General features: G+C 38.9%; 1 protein-coding gene and 1 long non-coding RNA gene across 3 annotated transcripts in view; one reads left to right on the forward strand and one right to left on the reverse strand.

Moving 5' to 3' along the window:
• Positions 1–16,207, forward strand: part of NT5DC1 (5'-nucleotidase domain containing 1) — a 164,041-nt gene that overhangs the window by 118,407 nt on the left and 29,427 nt on the right. The window lies entirely within an intron of this gene.
• Positions 320–4,610, reverse strand: LOC135327862 (uncharacterized). The gene is made up of 3 exons (XR_010388342.1): positions 4,443–4,610; positions 3,187–3,289; positions 320–1,352 (listed from the first exon to the last, which is right to left on the reverse strand). It is a non-coding gene; the product is annotated as an uncharacterized LOC135327862 (long non-coding RNA).

Below are 16,207 nucleotides of genomic sequence, written 5' to 3' on the forward strand. Positions count from 1 at the left end.
TTCTATCATGGAAATCTTGTTTAGCAATTCTATACAGTGTATTACCACTGTTTTTCTGGCTATTTAGAAAAGGGAAAGTTATAACTAGTAATTCTATACTCCAGTTTTCAAAACTAGATCTTTTTGTACCTCATAATATGTTAAGATTTAGGGTCTGCTAATTCGCTAATGTCAGGAACAGGTTCTGTATCTAGCTGACAGCAGAGGACTCTCTGTTTTAATGCATAAAGTGCCTAGTTCCATTCCCAAGTTACCAGTAAGAAATAAGTCCCTACTCTTATGTCTAATAGGGATTCTCATTTCATTCATCATTTTGGGGAAAATTTTTTTTTGAGCAAATAGTTGGTATGGTGATAAAAGGCTTTATATAGAGAGATCCTAATATCTAGTAATAGATCCTGACTGTTTTCAGCATTTATTATGAAAACCCCAAAAGACTATGGAAGTGCCGTATGAAGGTGACTCCTCCAGTTGACGCCCCTTCGGCAGCATGGTTAATGCCTCGTTCCACATTCTGAAAACCAGCCTCGGGTAGGACAGTAGGGCTGACAGTGACATATGCAGACAAATTTAGTCTCATAAAACAGAGGTTGTTTCATACAGTTATTTATCATACGCCCAAAAAGTTAAGAGAGTATTTCCAAAACCCACAGCATCAGGCTCCTTGGCCTTCACCTCCCATCCTTTATTTAAATGATCTTAGTCTGAAACTATTCCACTCAAATTGCAGTATTTGCACAGATATCAGCCACACAGCAAAGTGTTTTCTGCCAGTGTAAACAGCTGTCTCAAGGACTTCTGGTTTCCCAATATTATTTATGTGCTGCAGACAAACATTAAAAGGATCAGTGTATGTTACCTACTGATCAAAGGGCTTTACCAGTTAATCTTTTTTAAGTTTGCTAGATACTCCCTATCTTAGAACTCTTGAAATCAACAGTTTGGGAATTGTTTGAAAATAGGGAGCTGATCGTTTCCTACTGTGTGATCAGCTTGTTTGTAATTAAGCCATGGGATAGGTAAGATGGGAGGCAGTAGTTAAGGACCTCTTTTCTAACAGTTTATTTCATGTCCGCTAAACATAGTCGTAGATGATGATATCAGCCTGGATTTTGTTTTTTATATATTCAGCACAGAGGCCTATGTGAAGGCATCAAAAACACATGCAAAGAGCAAAATTAAGTTGGGCCAGCACATACTTGCATCCTTTTGCAGAATGGGTTGCCAAAGTCACAGACAGATACAATATCTTTTTAACAGATGACAGCAAAAGATCTTTGATCCTTGGCATAAAGCTTCATTTGTTCTGATGGTTTTCATAGCCCTTGGCTACCTTCTTTGATGGTCATTACCTCATAAAAACAACACAAGTATGTTTTGAACATTTTTGCTCCATTGCAGAGATACCAAATTAGTTAGACATTGGGGAAGCAGAAGGAGGAGAGATGGAAAAAAACTCTTGTGGAGGTTACTTTGAAAGTAAAAGTAAATTCATTTTACTAAGTGAAAGTGGATCATTATAATCGTGTTGTAAAATGATACAAGGGGCCACTCTGCACTGATTGTAAACATACCCACTTTTATCACAATATAGTTAGCCTGGTCTAATTTCTGTATGTTGCCACTAACCATAATAGTTAGATGTGTGGTAGACAACCAAAGCAAGCCAAGCTTTCCATTATAGTACATCCTTTCTGGCAATCTGAGCAGAGGGGCCATTTCTTTCTCCAAAGGAAAGGAATGGAGGGTTTTTCTTGGATTGGGCTTCACTGGTAGTTGCTTCAAAAGTGCTGAAAGGCCAGATTCTCATTGCATCATTTCTATATATTCTTACAGATGACTGCTCTCACTTGGGCATTTTATACATGCCCACATGTCACTTTTCTTAATGAGGGAAAAATGGAACTCAGCAAATGAGGAGTTAAAGGTTTGAGCAAGCAAGTTTCTGTTTCGGTCAGGAGGGCACAGTGCTGGCACCAAGGCAATTTCCTGTAAACCTGGTGTCAGGAGCATATGCCAAGCTCTGGGGTTTCAGCTGATTTCCCCTCCTAGATGAGAAGTACCTGGTCATCAGGCTGAGCCAGGCTTTGGGAATTGAATTGGATGCTGCTTCTTTAGCTCCTTTGGCTAATGCCTCAACCATATTAGCCAAAACAGCTGCCAGGACATGGGCTAATTCTTCAACATTTAGTCTGTTTTCCCAAAACAATGAGGTTTATGCATGTGGTATGTACAAGTAGGAATTTCTGGCCATCCCCTACTGCTAACCTCTATTTGTAAGCCAATTTCAGCCAAATTTGAGTGTGGCCTATTATTCTCAGAAATATTACAGATTCTGCAGGCTATGGAGGAAAAAAGGAGCTAGTCAGTCCCTACTCAAAGAAAGGCTGCAGCTTAAACTTAACCCTTACTAGATACCAGAGAATCCACGCAGGAGAGTCTGGTTATAAATGATTCAACCACAGGAAAAGCACCCATGAGACTTGGCATCTTATTAGACATTCAGTGAATCCAATTGCAAGACACAACTTCATAGGAAACTAGGCCCCGTTATTTCCACCATTGTTCCTGAACAACTCCTTGTTTATTAAAATAAATAAATAAATGTCTTTCTTTGAAATATGACATATTTTTGTGTCTGACTATCAAGATGAACGCTGAACTATGGATTCATTCTCCAATGCTTACCCTTCTTTAAGAGAAAAAATTAAAGTAAATGTGTCAAGCCAAGTTCTTTATATGTTTGCATAGTGTTCAAAGTACCTTAGATGATAAAAGAAATATGAAGTTATTCATCCAAAAATCAAAACAGTGAAAAACTGCAAAATATTTCTGCATGAAGACAGCAGGGGTTGCTTCGGCTGATTACCTTTGATATTAAATACTGTGTTTGGCACTAAACTGATAAGAATATTACAGAAAGCTATTTCAAAGAAAACTAAAGCTGCTGCTTTAAAAAGCTGGATATAAACAATATTCCTTTTGTTAAAACTGGAAAACATGTTTAGCATAATTGCCAAGTGCTCCAAAAATGGATTTCTTTGTCTACAGAAAGCATATTTTCATTTTCAAAAGGAACTGCAGTAACTAACACTACTGTCAAATCCTATTTATTGATTATATTATGTTATACTAAAGGCACAGATAAAAACCAAAGCTCAATTGTTCAAGGTATTGTGCAAATACCTGATAAGAGTCAGTTCTCTGTCTTCAAGGAGTCCACAGGCAGACCAGATGAGCAAATGGTAGAAAAACAAAAGTATTGTCTTTTCTTCTTAGAGCCAGCGAACTGAAGCACAGACAGATTAAATGACTTACCCATAATCATACATCTGGCAGACCTACATATTTAACTAAGATCTCCAGTGTCCTAATCCAGTGAAGATCTGTAAACCATATTTGCTAAAGGACTCCAGGAGACTCCTGACTGTGAGAATCCTTTTAGCCTTTTCCAAAGATCCATAATGGGAAAATTAAGAGAACATAATTACAATTAATTCTGTCAGTCTTATTTTTTGTGGTTCAGTGATATATCCTTTTTAAGTTTAAGTAACCAGACCTACTAACTTGACTTGTTCTGCACTGGAATTATTCAAACCAAATTAATTTGAAAGCGATCGCCTAGCATAAAGTTTGTTTTGGAAGATAGTTCTGTACCAATGATTTTTTAAATTGGTTATTGGTTATCAAGTCATGCATATGTTTAATCTTAATGGAAAAAACTTTCTTCGTAGAGAACCATGCTAAAAACCCTCTTAATCTGGTGAATTATTTTCATCTTCCCACTGTGTGTACTTAGAAGAAGCTTCTGTCAAAGAACTGCTGTGTGAGATAGGCTGCAAAATCTGTAACTCATGATGCTTTAAACGTGGTTGCTGAAGAGGTGGCATCACCATTTGTAAATAACAGTTGTTGTAACAATATACACTAGCTATAGAAGCTATAAATAGAGTTAAATATAGTAGCTCTATATAATTCTATTTAAACACATTCACAGTGTGCTCATTGAAAGTCACAATATATAGAAAAACCTCAGTCGTAGTTCTGTGATTGCTTCTCAGTGTTGCTATTGTATTTTTTTTTTAAGGGTCTCCATCCTCCAGGATGTTAGCTGAGAATGAAACCAGATATGGACTGTACCTGACTCATCAGGGCAGGCAGGATAGCCTGCACACTTAGGAAGCCTAAATAATCAAAGAGCATAGCATGTTTTTCCAGCAATATGGACTACTATGGGGCTGACATCCCTATCCTCTCTCTATAGTGAATCCCCACAGAACTTGAATTGTATTCCAGGTACTAGTCTTTATTTTCAAAACCAAAGCCAAAACTCCTAAAATGACCAGCTCATGTTCCCAGACAAAACTGTTTAGCAAACAGATTTCTCTGGAATATGGGAATTCTCCAACACATAAAAAGGTTATTAAAAAGGGATCATTTACCGTTTTTTCCTTCGTAGTCTCTGGGAAAGCATAGCCAAATGCAAGATCTAGAAGCAGAGCAGTCAGTAATGAACGTGGATCACATTTATAGTGATAATACTCGAACAACATGTGATGCTGAAAAAGCCTTCGGATTTATGTGAGTTATCTCACTGAATGTGAAGACCCAATACCCTGTGGAAGGCAAAAGCAAATGCAAAACTTACACGTATAAGCAGGACTTGCAGCACTAACTTTCTGTGCAGCAGACCATTTCCAAAGAAATACCTTCAGTTCTTATATTTACCCTTCCATAGAAATATTGAAAGTTTGAAACGGTTTACTATGGTATTATGTTTGAAGGAGACATAAGGTCACTTTATTTAATTTACTGAAGAGAACATTAAAGTGTCTTAATGACCAAGCAGTTTGTGGTTCCCTGACATTGATACAATGGAGCCCAGGCTAGGATAACATAATAGCTGAGGAATGTGTAGCAATTACTTATATAGATAGTTCAATATCCAGCACAGCAATTCTAGAATAGGCCAAACTTTTTTTTTTTTTAATATCCCCTCTGGTTAGATGAAATATTTATTTTCACCTTCATTTTTATTTCCCAGCACTCCTAACAGCCTCCTTGCAAGAGTAGGAAAGGAAGTAAAAGCTAAACTGTAGGACTGAAGATCTTGCAGGACTGAAAGAAAGTAGGGAAACAAACCATGTGCATGCCAGCAGCTATTTTGACATTAAGTGAATGTGTGTTTCCTTTTGATCTGTATTGTGTACTTTTTAACATAAGATGCTTAAACAAACACATCTTATTTTGTCTATGGAATAAAAAAGGTCACACTGGGGAGCTTATTAACTCATGCAGAGCATTACTGGACTTTACTGCTGCTTACAAGTAGGATGTTATGCCCTTGTTATCTTAGTTTCAAAATATGGCTTCTCTTCTTGCCAGATCTGTATCGTAGAGATGGATAGTGTTCAGATGCTAATTTTGGCCATTCACTTGCTGACCTCTCCCTTAGGCAAAAATTGACTAGTAACAACATCAAAAGGATGATGCAATACATCATAAATCATAAAGCTCTATTTTAGAAATAAATAAATAAATACTAGGCATGGATATAGAAACCGCTGTGTATAGAAACCACTGTAGCTATCATTTTTAGATATTACTCGGCTGACTCTCATTATAGTCAATGAGGAGCTAGCCAATAAAGTCAATGGAGAACTGTACAACTGCCCAAATGGAAGTGTCTGCACTACTACCCAGTTGAATACATTGACTCCATTGACTTTTCACTGCCATCTACTGTGGCTGTGTGCCCTGTCAGAGGCACTTTACGTTATGTTTCTGCCTCTGGAGCTGATCCCCAGCCATGGTGCATGATTCAGTTCCTTAACTGTCCTAACTGAGAGCCCCAGAGAACCCAACCACATGGGGCCTGTAGAAATGGCAAAGGATCTAGGGGAGACCCATGCCCTCTCGACTGGCACTGTGGGGCATCTCAAATGTTGCTCGACAGCAGTATTTAAGCAAACAAATTGAAATGGGCTACCTGCTGGCTAGAGAGCTGTGATCTGTGCAGGTCTGTTCCTGTGCCTGCAGAAGCCAAGGACTGGCTGCCTTTGGGATGCTTCAATACAAGTTCACAAAATTTACCACTGCACTGAGACTTGGTGCAACCCTGTGTGAATTAGGTTGGTGAACCTTTAGTTTAAACTTTGCATGATAGTCCTTACACAGCTGTCAAATTCCACAAGGTACTTCTGTAAGAAAGAAAGATTACCTACATCGTGGCAGGGGGAGGAAGTGATAACACTATGATTTTGGAGGGAAAAAACTTCTTTTGGTGTCACATAGATTTCATAAAAGTTTGGAGGTTTTTTATTTATTTTCCTTGACTATGTAATTGTTTTCTTCTGTAGGATTCAAAAATAAGTAGATGATTAGACAGAGAACCCAATAAAGAGTTACCTTGTGATTTGATTTTTAATTTGCTTGGAAATTGGGATTGAAACAGTTTATAGTAGAGCAAAAATAGAGGGTTGTGTATGGTACATTCCTGGCAGATTCAGAGCTGGCAACCACTGCAGAAAGCTTCCTTTCAGCATAGTTTCCATGAATCTGTATGTGCTGGTTTTAATTAAAAAGCTTTAGAGTTCTCTTGTGTGTTCTACCAAAATGTCAAGTTTTTATTAAGGTTAGTTTGTAGAACTGTTTTTCAGAGAAAGCACATACTGCTTTTTATATTACAGGCATCAGATCTTCTACTGAAAGAAAGTCGTGAAAGGGCCTGGTTAAGAAGCCCTAGAAATGAGCTGAGATTACAACTAGGAATAATGATGAAAACCTGGGCTGCAATCTGGCTCACTTTGATAAGTCACTGAATCTCTGCCTCAGGTTCCCTGTTTCTAAATACCAAGGCTTGATTAATATTTATGAGGCACTCAGAAGAATCTACAGCGCATTAAGCGGCATAGGAGAGCTGTAACAGCAGGTGTGGATTTATCATGCATGGGGGAAATCTTAGGTGGGTAGAGAACCATGTGGTTCTGCAAGAGTTGGTAGCCAGAGAACATGAAACTTTGACATTTCTTAGCTGACAGGTGATCGTGGGACACGCGTGATCATTTAGATCAGTAACAAGTCCTCTGCAGCTGATGTTCAGAAGGGAATTATTTCTTACAGACTGAAAACTTGGGAGATGGTAAAGGTGATGTACTGTATTCTTTCTCTCTCTCTTTGTTATTTATCCCTTCTTTATTATTCGATTAGGACTCCAGATATCTTAAACTTAAGTATGTATGTTGCGTGCTTTGCTAAGTAGAGTTAGTGACCCCAGGACTTTTTCTTTTCATTAGTAAAAACACATTCATTCTAAACTGATTCTTATCTGTTTTGAAAAGAATTTATATATTATTACTGTCTGCAGATCCCAGGTGTCTCTGTGATACTGCCAGACTAATGCTGAACATTCCAAGATGATTATTTTTTTATGGAATAATAGTAGCAAAAGATTTTATCTGTGAAATTCCTGCGTATGGAGGTCTTGCACAAGATTCTTGATTCTGAGAAATGAGGTAAATCGCATTTTCACATAGGTAGTAAGTGGTTGTGCCATCCACATAAAGTGCACCGATAAGGTGCTGGAAAAGTATATTATAGGAAGTGTCATGGGGATCATTTCCCTTTTACTTCTTTGAAAAAAATCACTCCTACAAATCTTTCATATCGGTCTTTTCAGCAAAGAGTAACTAAACGTACTTTTCCAGAAAGGAATTGTTTCCGTTCTTCCTTCCCAACTCCAGCCTGGTTACATTGTTCTGAGATTTACAGTGATAGTTTGACACATAAAAACTTTTTCTTAGAACATTATTTTCCTAATGTTTTTCATTCAGGTTATTAAATATGAAGTTATACAATATCTCAAAAGATTTAATACAGATTTTAGGAACAGAGTTTCTTATTCTTTCCAATTTCAATTCCCTGGCATCCCACATATACATCTGGCCTACCAGGCCTTAAAGAGCATGTCTGAAATCTCTGCCAGTTGTTTGAACCTTGTCATAGTCTTTGCCCCTCCTTTGAATTCATCCACCAACTTTTGTCCACAGGGCTATGAAGTTGTCCCTAGACCTCAAGATTGAATTTACCATTAAGTCCTTCCCCTTTTCCTTCCCTTCTGCCTCCTTTCTGCCGCAGATCATAATTCTCAATAGAGAACTTGGTATGCACAGCCTGCAGAGACAACAGCTCCTAGGTGTCAAAAGAGGCTTGGAGCAGGGAAAAGAAGATAAAAATTTTGCTTAATTTCTCTGCCCCCTGAGAAATTTTCCCAGTGTCCATCATCTCAGCGCGCATGGCCTGAGCAACATCAAATTCCAGCTACATGTTCTCTTATCCAGAGCCTACCTAACTCCAGTTCTGCCTCCTTCATCTTCAGCTCGTTTTGTCCCCGTAAGCTACTTAAATGGCCCTTGTTGCCACTGTATCAAAATACTTTACGAACCTTGCTGCATTTACCTGCACAGTACCTTTGATATATGGAAGCCCTAACACTTCCATTTCCATACAAAATGCTAAGACTGATTTCCTGTGTAGGAAATCTGTGGCAGAATTGCCGAGCCGCTGTCCCAGGAACCAGGCTAACCCAGACCAAACCACCGGTGCAGTCGTTCTGTCCCAAAGCCAGCCCCAAACTCTAGCAGTTTTAGTGTCCTTTCCCCAAACAGCGGCTGCCCTCCTTCGGGTGCCCCTCCTGCCCCCCAAGCACCCTCCCTGAGGACAGCCTGGAGGCACCGCGTCCCCACACCTCTCAGGACGACACAGCACAGGCAAGTAGCCAGCTGTGGGGGGACCATCCTGCTCTGCAGCTGGCCCTCAGCTCCAGCACACCCACTATCTGCAGAGGTTTGGTAGTTTACTTTCTCCTTTTCCTCCTGTTTAGGAGTAGCTTGGCATAGTGCCACCTAATTACTCACCAGCACACCTCCCGTAACTACGAAATAATTTCCTTTAGCTCTTTCACATAAGGAAATAGAGGGTGGTGGAGGCTTTGTGTGACGGAAACTAATGTGTGCATTTATCATGGCAAATGTTCACAACACAAAAACAGATTTTTAAAGGAGCCCTTTTTTTCGCTAGAAGTGACAGGAATAGTATGGAATAAAGTACAGAATATAGTAAAAGAATCTGATGGTCCTCCTTATTGCAGTAAGATTTCAAAACCCCTATTGGGATTCACTGACAATATATGAACATGCAGAAAGTTATGTCTCTGAGGGGAGATTCTGTGAAGCTCAAATCAGTGTTAAGTGCTGAACCATATATTGTGCCTCTTGAACATTTTCCTGAGATAAGGGAAACAATTTAAGGAAGACAATGCAGCATAAAAAGTGTCTATTTGCTACTGAGCAAGACCACCCACTGTGATTGTTTCCATATTTTGTGCTTTTCTGGTATGTTTGATATTCTGCTATGTTTATGATTTTAAACTATTAGTGGCAATTTCTACATTCTATAATGGAAGACAGTAGCTAACTGTTTTATGCTGCTACATTTCCATTTGAAATTAAAGATTTTTTTCCTTTTATTCTTCTTTGCAGAAGTATTTGCATATGGAAGTATTATTCTTTGCAGAAATATTAATCATATTTAAGAATATTCACAATTTAGCACATGTGAAGCAATGCAAATTAATAACAAATGTAATCTCTGCCCTGACACAACCATATTCAAAAGATTTTAATGTTGATATGATTTTTAAGTGTGTATGTACTGCTTCTGGATGTAATGTGATAAGAAGAAGTCATGGATCAACAGGAGCCAGAACATCAGGTGCTGTCAACAGCTTCAGATGTTAAGTTTTTGCTTCCATAACAAATCAATAATTCTGAGGCATCCAGTTTGGTTTGGAAATGAGTTTGCTTCACAACTTAGCAATTGCAGGATACCTGTGTATCACTACGGGAAAAAGCCAAGCTATTTCAGGTTCTGTTTCTGTTGAGAACTTTCCTTTCCAAACAATTGCTTTTATTTTTAAAGAGGAACAGAGAGGACTTCTTTAAAAGTCAGTTCCAAGCCTACTTTTCACTACCATCCAAAAAGGCAGTACTAAGTTGAAACCCTAGCTCTCCATATGAAGGAGAGAGAGTCCCAGGTTCCACTAGCCGACCCTGGGAACGTTCTCGCTGAGGTTGCTGAACTTGCCAGACTCTGCTGCAGTACTTTGTTAAGTAAACTGTCATGTGTTTTGGTGCAGTTGTTGTTTTGTAATTATTGAGTCAGAGGGACAGTCTGAGCAAGTTTGTTACCAGACAGCAAGTTCTTAATAACCACTATCTGCAGCTATTGTATGCTTGTAAAATCATTAACTTGCAGAAGGCTATTTAGATTTTTTTTTTATTATCAAAATATCAATTTTAGATAAGTAGCTCAACAGAAAAATTTTTTGCTAAGAAATGTTAGGTGCTCACGTAACATACTGTATCTCCTAATGAAGAAGGCAAAACAGGCTTATTCTTTCTACTAAGATACATTTTACATAAACTATTACATAACATTTTATTTCCCTTTGCTAAACTGTTTTCTGTTTGATTCTGCATTCATGTCCGTGCTCTCTAGTGTTGCACATAAGTAGCTATTTTGGATATAGGTAATTATTTCTTCCCCTTCCATTTCTTCCCCCCTAAAGCAAGGGAAGTATTCTTTGCTTTAGACATAAAGAAAAGCAGTCTCTAAAAACACATAAAATTAGAAAGCAGCAAATACTTACAAGCATGAAAAGCAAACAAGTGCAGTTGAGACTTTTTCTAGGTGAACAAATAGTGTGCTCCCCAGGGGCAATAGAAAACTACTGCATGGAGAACCTATGTGACAGGGAGTCTGCCTTCACTTTCTATGTCTCAGTTACACCCCTCCTTCCATGTTTCCTGGTTTGCATGGGTGATTTATGTTCCATGCTAGAATAAACTGTAGAGGAACATTACTTGTCTGCAATTCTTCCTTCAAGCTTTTCCCTAGATACTTGGAATATACCCTAATATTCCATACTAAAGAAGGTGGTAGTGTGTATCCCATCCTCTCCACTTTTTTACATAAATATATATATATATATATGTATATATATATAAACAGCTGCACAACTTCAGCATAAAATCATCTGGCTAATGCTAAGTGTTTTGTCTAGTTTAACCTTGACCAAGGTTATAAGGTAAGTTATATGAACAAACTCTGCAAGAATTAGGAAAACTGTTTTGCTTTCTTAAACTTAGAAAAAGGGGAGGAGAGGATTTTTTTTTCTATTTTTTTCCTGTGCAATTTTGAATCCTAAGTTAGTCTTCAGACATTGATGTCAAATTGGGATTTTCTCCATGCCAAAGGCAGCTGATATTTGAAGAAGTGGAAATTCAAGCAGAATTAATTAATAAAATTAAATTAGGAGATTTAGATAGTGTAATCAATTGAGAAAAAAGAGTGGAGTTTTTCTTCTAAATCATAAGCAAACTTTGCTGTATAAATAGTTTTCATATAGAGGTTAATGAAAGTGTCTATTCTGTATTCCAAGCAGAGTATGTGCCATAGCAATATATGCACATGTCTATTTTGCAATTGCTGTGCTCTTTAACAGAACACATTTTAGGGAACTGAAGAAATAAATATCAAAGGCCCCTTGCAGCACAGTCCATATTGCCTTATGCAGATATGCTTGTTCACTGTCAAATTGTTTATTCCAGCTTACATAATACATTTTCTACCTTTCGTATTAAGAAATGGAAATAAATCTTTTCTTGATCTTTACTTAAATGAGGATTAAAGAACTATTGTTTTAATATCTGAGGCCAAAGTAAATGAATGGCAGGAAGTTTTTGCCCACAACGCTGCAGTGTAGTTTTTTAGTGTGCAAGAGTGTGATCCAAGAGCAAATTCCAGTATGCCATGCTTCAGTAGAAATTGCTCTGGAGTCTTAGATAAATCAAGATTAAAGTCTGCAGTGCTGCAAGGAAGCTGCTTTGTATGTCCTGATTTTATTTTAATAATTAGAATTAATTGAGGCATTTTTCTGAAGTGACAGCTTAGGTCAGCATGTCTTACTGGTGACATCATCTTCTGTGCTTCCCTCCAGCTCACCCCGTTTCCTGATAGCTTCAAGCAATGTTCATTTGGTAGTCTTACCCGAAGAGCTGAGCTCCTTCTCTAATGCTTATCCACAGCCTAATGTTCACAGCCCATATAGCCACCAAGCTTAATAGCCACAATGTCTGCCTGTGAGGAACGGGCTTTTCTACGTAGCCGTGCTACTGAGTATTTCTGACCACTTTCCGAAAAAGTACAAAATAGTCTCCTATCAGTCCTCAGGTTAAACCACTCTAGGTTACACTGCCATAATTTCAAAAATAAAGAGCCTTGGAAAATAAACTGAGAAAAGCCTCTTACTAGCTGCACAGAGCCCAAGAGATCCTTTGGACTTCTTAGGGTTGCAAGCTTTTGTACGATTTTGTAACGTTTTTCCAGTGGTCGTCCATAGTTCTGCACTGATAAAAGTTAAAGCAGTTTGTCTTTTCAGTTTGCAAATTCTTCACAGTTGGGGCTTTTTCTTCCTAAATTTAGGCATGGTAGGAAAGGAGCTTAATTGGTTAAGCCCTTATTTCTTAAGAGCTGGTTCAGTTCACGCTGATTATAACACAGACAGCCAGTACTTCAGTAACAGAAGTGACACCTTAAGTTGTCTGATTTTTTATAATAGTGAATCATACCCTAAAAGGAAAGGTTGTAGAAAGTTGCTTGAGCTGAAATCTGTATTTTTGAAATGATTATGTCATTCCCCTGCCCAGTTACCACACCTGGCCTAGCTTACTTGAATTTGAACTGCTTTCAGGAAAAGCCTGTCTCTCTCTGTAATTAAATAGGGACCTCTAAGGTGAATACAATATTAATAAAGATAGGATCATTTGGGGACTTAATGTCTGGATATTGGGAGCCTCCCCACCAAACCTGTGTGAAAAATATCTTGCAGATATATTTCTTGAAACTTGCAGATGAATCATTTCCAAAACCAGGAAAAAGGCCTTGCTTCTATTTCGTCATATCAGTGTTTTAAATGGTAGAAACACTTTGTTCATTAGCCAAACTATTCCTAGGAAGACAGAAAATTAGTGATTTGACAAATTTGAGAACAAATAGCTAAATCTGTAGTGATATGTAATTTTCAGTTCCTGTAACACAGAAATCAAAACTTACTAAAATAACTTACTTGCTGACCTCTATAAAGGAAATACTGATTTTTATATAAACAAGTAAAACATCAATGTTGTCTTTATGTATCCTACTGCTTTGTACAATTAATCCTTTCATAGTAAGGCAGATTTCAATAAAAAAAATGGAAAAGGTTAAGTAAAACTAAAAACCTAAAACTATATATATTTTATTTTATTTTTCTCCTCTAAGAAGTCTGTGGTTCTTATATGTCCTGGGCAATTTGAAAGTACACTGTCTTGTACTTTGGTCTTATCAGCCTTATAAAAAAGCAAAAGAACATGAGTCCATCATGAGAAAAGAAAGTGTTGGTAATTGGATAAGTAGTATTTATGAATTATTATGAAATTTTTCCCTGGATGATATACCTTTATTTTATTTATACCTTTATTTATACGTATACTTATATGTATATTTATTTATACCTCTATTTATATTTATTTTTTATTCTTCTGGAATATTGTCAGCTTTTAGGGGTACTGCTTTTTAGTTCTCCATATGAACGAGCACATATATGCTGGGGTAGCTAAGCTAAGAAACGTGCATCACTGCAAAATTAAAATCCATGTCCTGGTTTTTCAGAAGTGAGTTTCTGTTTTGATTAATTCACTCTTTGTTTCATCAAACATAAGCCAACTTAAAGAAGGCAGAATGACACAAGGGCAGGAAGGGAAGCTGATCTTCAGACTCGGCACTTTCTGAATAATTGGATTGGGCAGCCAAAAATGGAGACAGTCAAAATCACTGGCCACTTTTGAACCATTTATTTCAGTTCATCATGCTAAGGGAATAATTTGTTCCTTATTACTTCCCTGCACTCATCCAGTCATAAGACTAGCAAGCACTGATGCATATGTAGGGCAGATGGATTTCACAGCTGCTTCCAGGGCACAAAAGTAATTCAGGGACGTGAAAACACACAATACTCCTCGCATGAATCCTCCCTAGCAGTTAGTCCTCCCTTGTGCTGCCTCTGAGGAAGTTCAGACGATTCTAAAGTTTCAGTAACCATTTGATCTCCCAATGAACCTGGGAGGGAACGAAATTTTAGAAACTCTATATATTTAAAGAAATGTTTTTCAGTGTAATGGATGGCTGGGGGCCAGGGATGAGGGGCAGGCTGCTCCCCTGCATTTCATCTCAGTAGCTACAGTAAGGGGGAAATGAGTTTTAAAATATATACTCCAATTTATCGGAGATCTACATAATGGCTGCACCTGACCAGTGGAGGATCGTTCATGTGAACACCAGCTGCTGCTGTGTCCTGCTGGTGTCCCTAGACCATCATGCGTACAGCAAATAGCACAGGCCAGTGCCCTGGCTGCCCCCCCCCCCCCCCCCCCCCAGCAGAGGTACAAGCAGGAGGGATGTTGTCTCCATCGAGCATAGGGAAGGAGCTGGCCCCACTCAGATTTCAGCAGTGCCAATTTGGTAAGGACTGCTGGAGTGCTATTTCAAGCCCCGAGTATCACATTATCCAGCAGCTGTTATAAAAATTGCAATTAGGCTTATGACGGTTAAGGGGGATGTTATCAGATGGTAAGGGTTCAGTTTCAGGGCAAACTAATGCTATAGGATAACAGAGTGGTCTGGGGGTGGGGGGGGTCACATCCCCACCTGCACTCAGCCGCTCTCCTCCTTCCCTCGAGGCGCCTCTGTCGTCCCCGTGGGAAGGAGCTGCAGCGACACTGGTGCATCCCCCTTTCTCTGGTTCAGTTCCACACTGAGCTTTCTTAGTTTCTGAGCCATATTCATTTTCAGCCACACATCCTCCAGCAGCTACAGGACCAGCCAGTGACACCACAGCATTGCAGAAATCATGCTGCCAATTGACAGTCAGCCAAGAAAGGTGGTTTCTTTATAAATAGGGATTTGGGGCACTACCCAACGTAACGGTGCCTCTAAGCTGTGAACTTTTACCCTCAGCAAGCTTATAAGTACTTACTTTCTTTAGGAAGGGCATGGTCCATAAGGGAACCCTACAGTTTTTGTCATCCCCTCCCATTACCTTTACAACTGGAAGAAGCCACTGGAAGAACTGTGCTTATGCAGTTTCCTTTTGTCTCCACCATTAAAAGATGTAGTTTCCTGCCCTGAGCCCCTTGCCAAAAAGGAGACTTTGTGTTTCTTAAGTGAACTGGAAATGCTATCTGTGCTTACAGGCCAGGCTGGAATACAACCAAGCTTTTATATCAATGCCCTCAGGGTCTGAAATGGCATTATTTTGAATGGCAGAGAGGCATATCAGTATGACAGTTGTGAATCGTAATATTTATTTGTTTTACAACAGCCCTTTGAGGTCGAAATGAAGACTTCAATGTGCTAAACATATTCACATCTGTGCTAAGTGCACACACATAGCGAGAGCCTGTAGGAGCTGACCATCATTAGGAAAACAGGAGCAGGTATATACACAACTACCGACAGAGTCAACTGATGTTTTTATTCTACCGTAGAGTCCAAACAAATGAAAAAAAATCAGTAACCCTAATAGCCTGTCTGTCCAGATCTGTGCAGAAACTTTGAGTAACAGGTGAAAGGTTGTCAAGAAGAAAAGTATAAAGGCAGAAATATGGGTTGTTAGAGAGCTGTACACGCATTGCATATAAGCCTAGCACAGCTTAGGCTGGCATGACCAGCTGGCACTTGGATTTCCTCTCTTCCCTCAGTGTCTGCCCAGTCAAGGAGGTCAGAGCTGTCCTCAGGCTTTCTGGTGAGCCAGCTGTGAGTCCTCACATCTGTATGTGATGGCCACTTAATGGCCACGTTACCTAAAGAGCAATACAGGGGACAGTCTGCCTTATAGGTGACCTGATGAAAATTAACCTCAGTGTAGGTGCGACTGACTGTAGATGAATAACAGTCATAGCCCAAATTCACTTTGGTGTCCCGAAAGAAAAGGTCAGAGCTGTCCTGTCCCAGGGGCTGGGTTTAAACAAGGTAAACATCAGTCATGTTAAGGACAGAGCTCTACCTTCAAATCCTGGGCTTAACATTCAGTGTGGACATAACCTTAAGA

The sequence above is a fragment of the Dromaius novaehollandiae genome, chromosome 3 (genome assembly GCF_036370855.1).
Source record: "Dromaius novaehollandiae isolate bDroNov1 chromosome 3, bDroNov1.hap1, whole genome shotgun sequence".
NCBI classification, from domain to species: Eukaryota; Metazoa; Chordata; class Aves; order Casuariiformes; family Dromaiidae; genus Dromaius; species Dromaius novaehollandiae.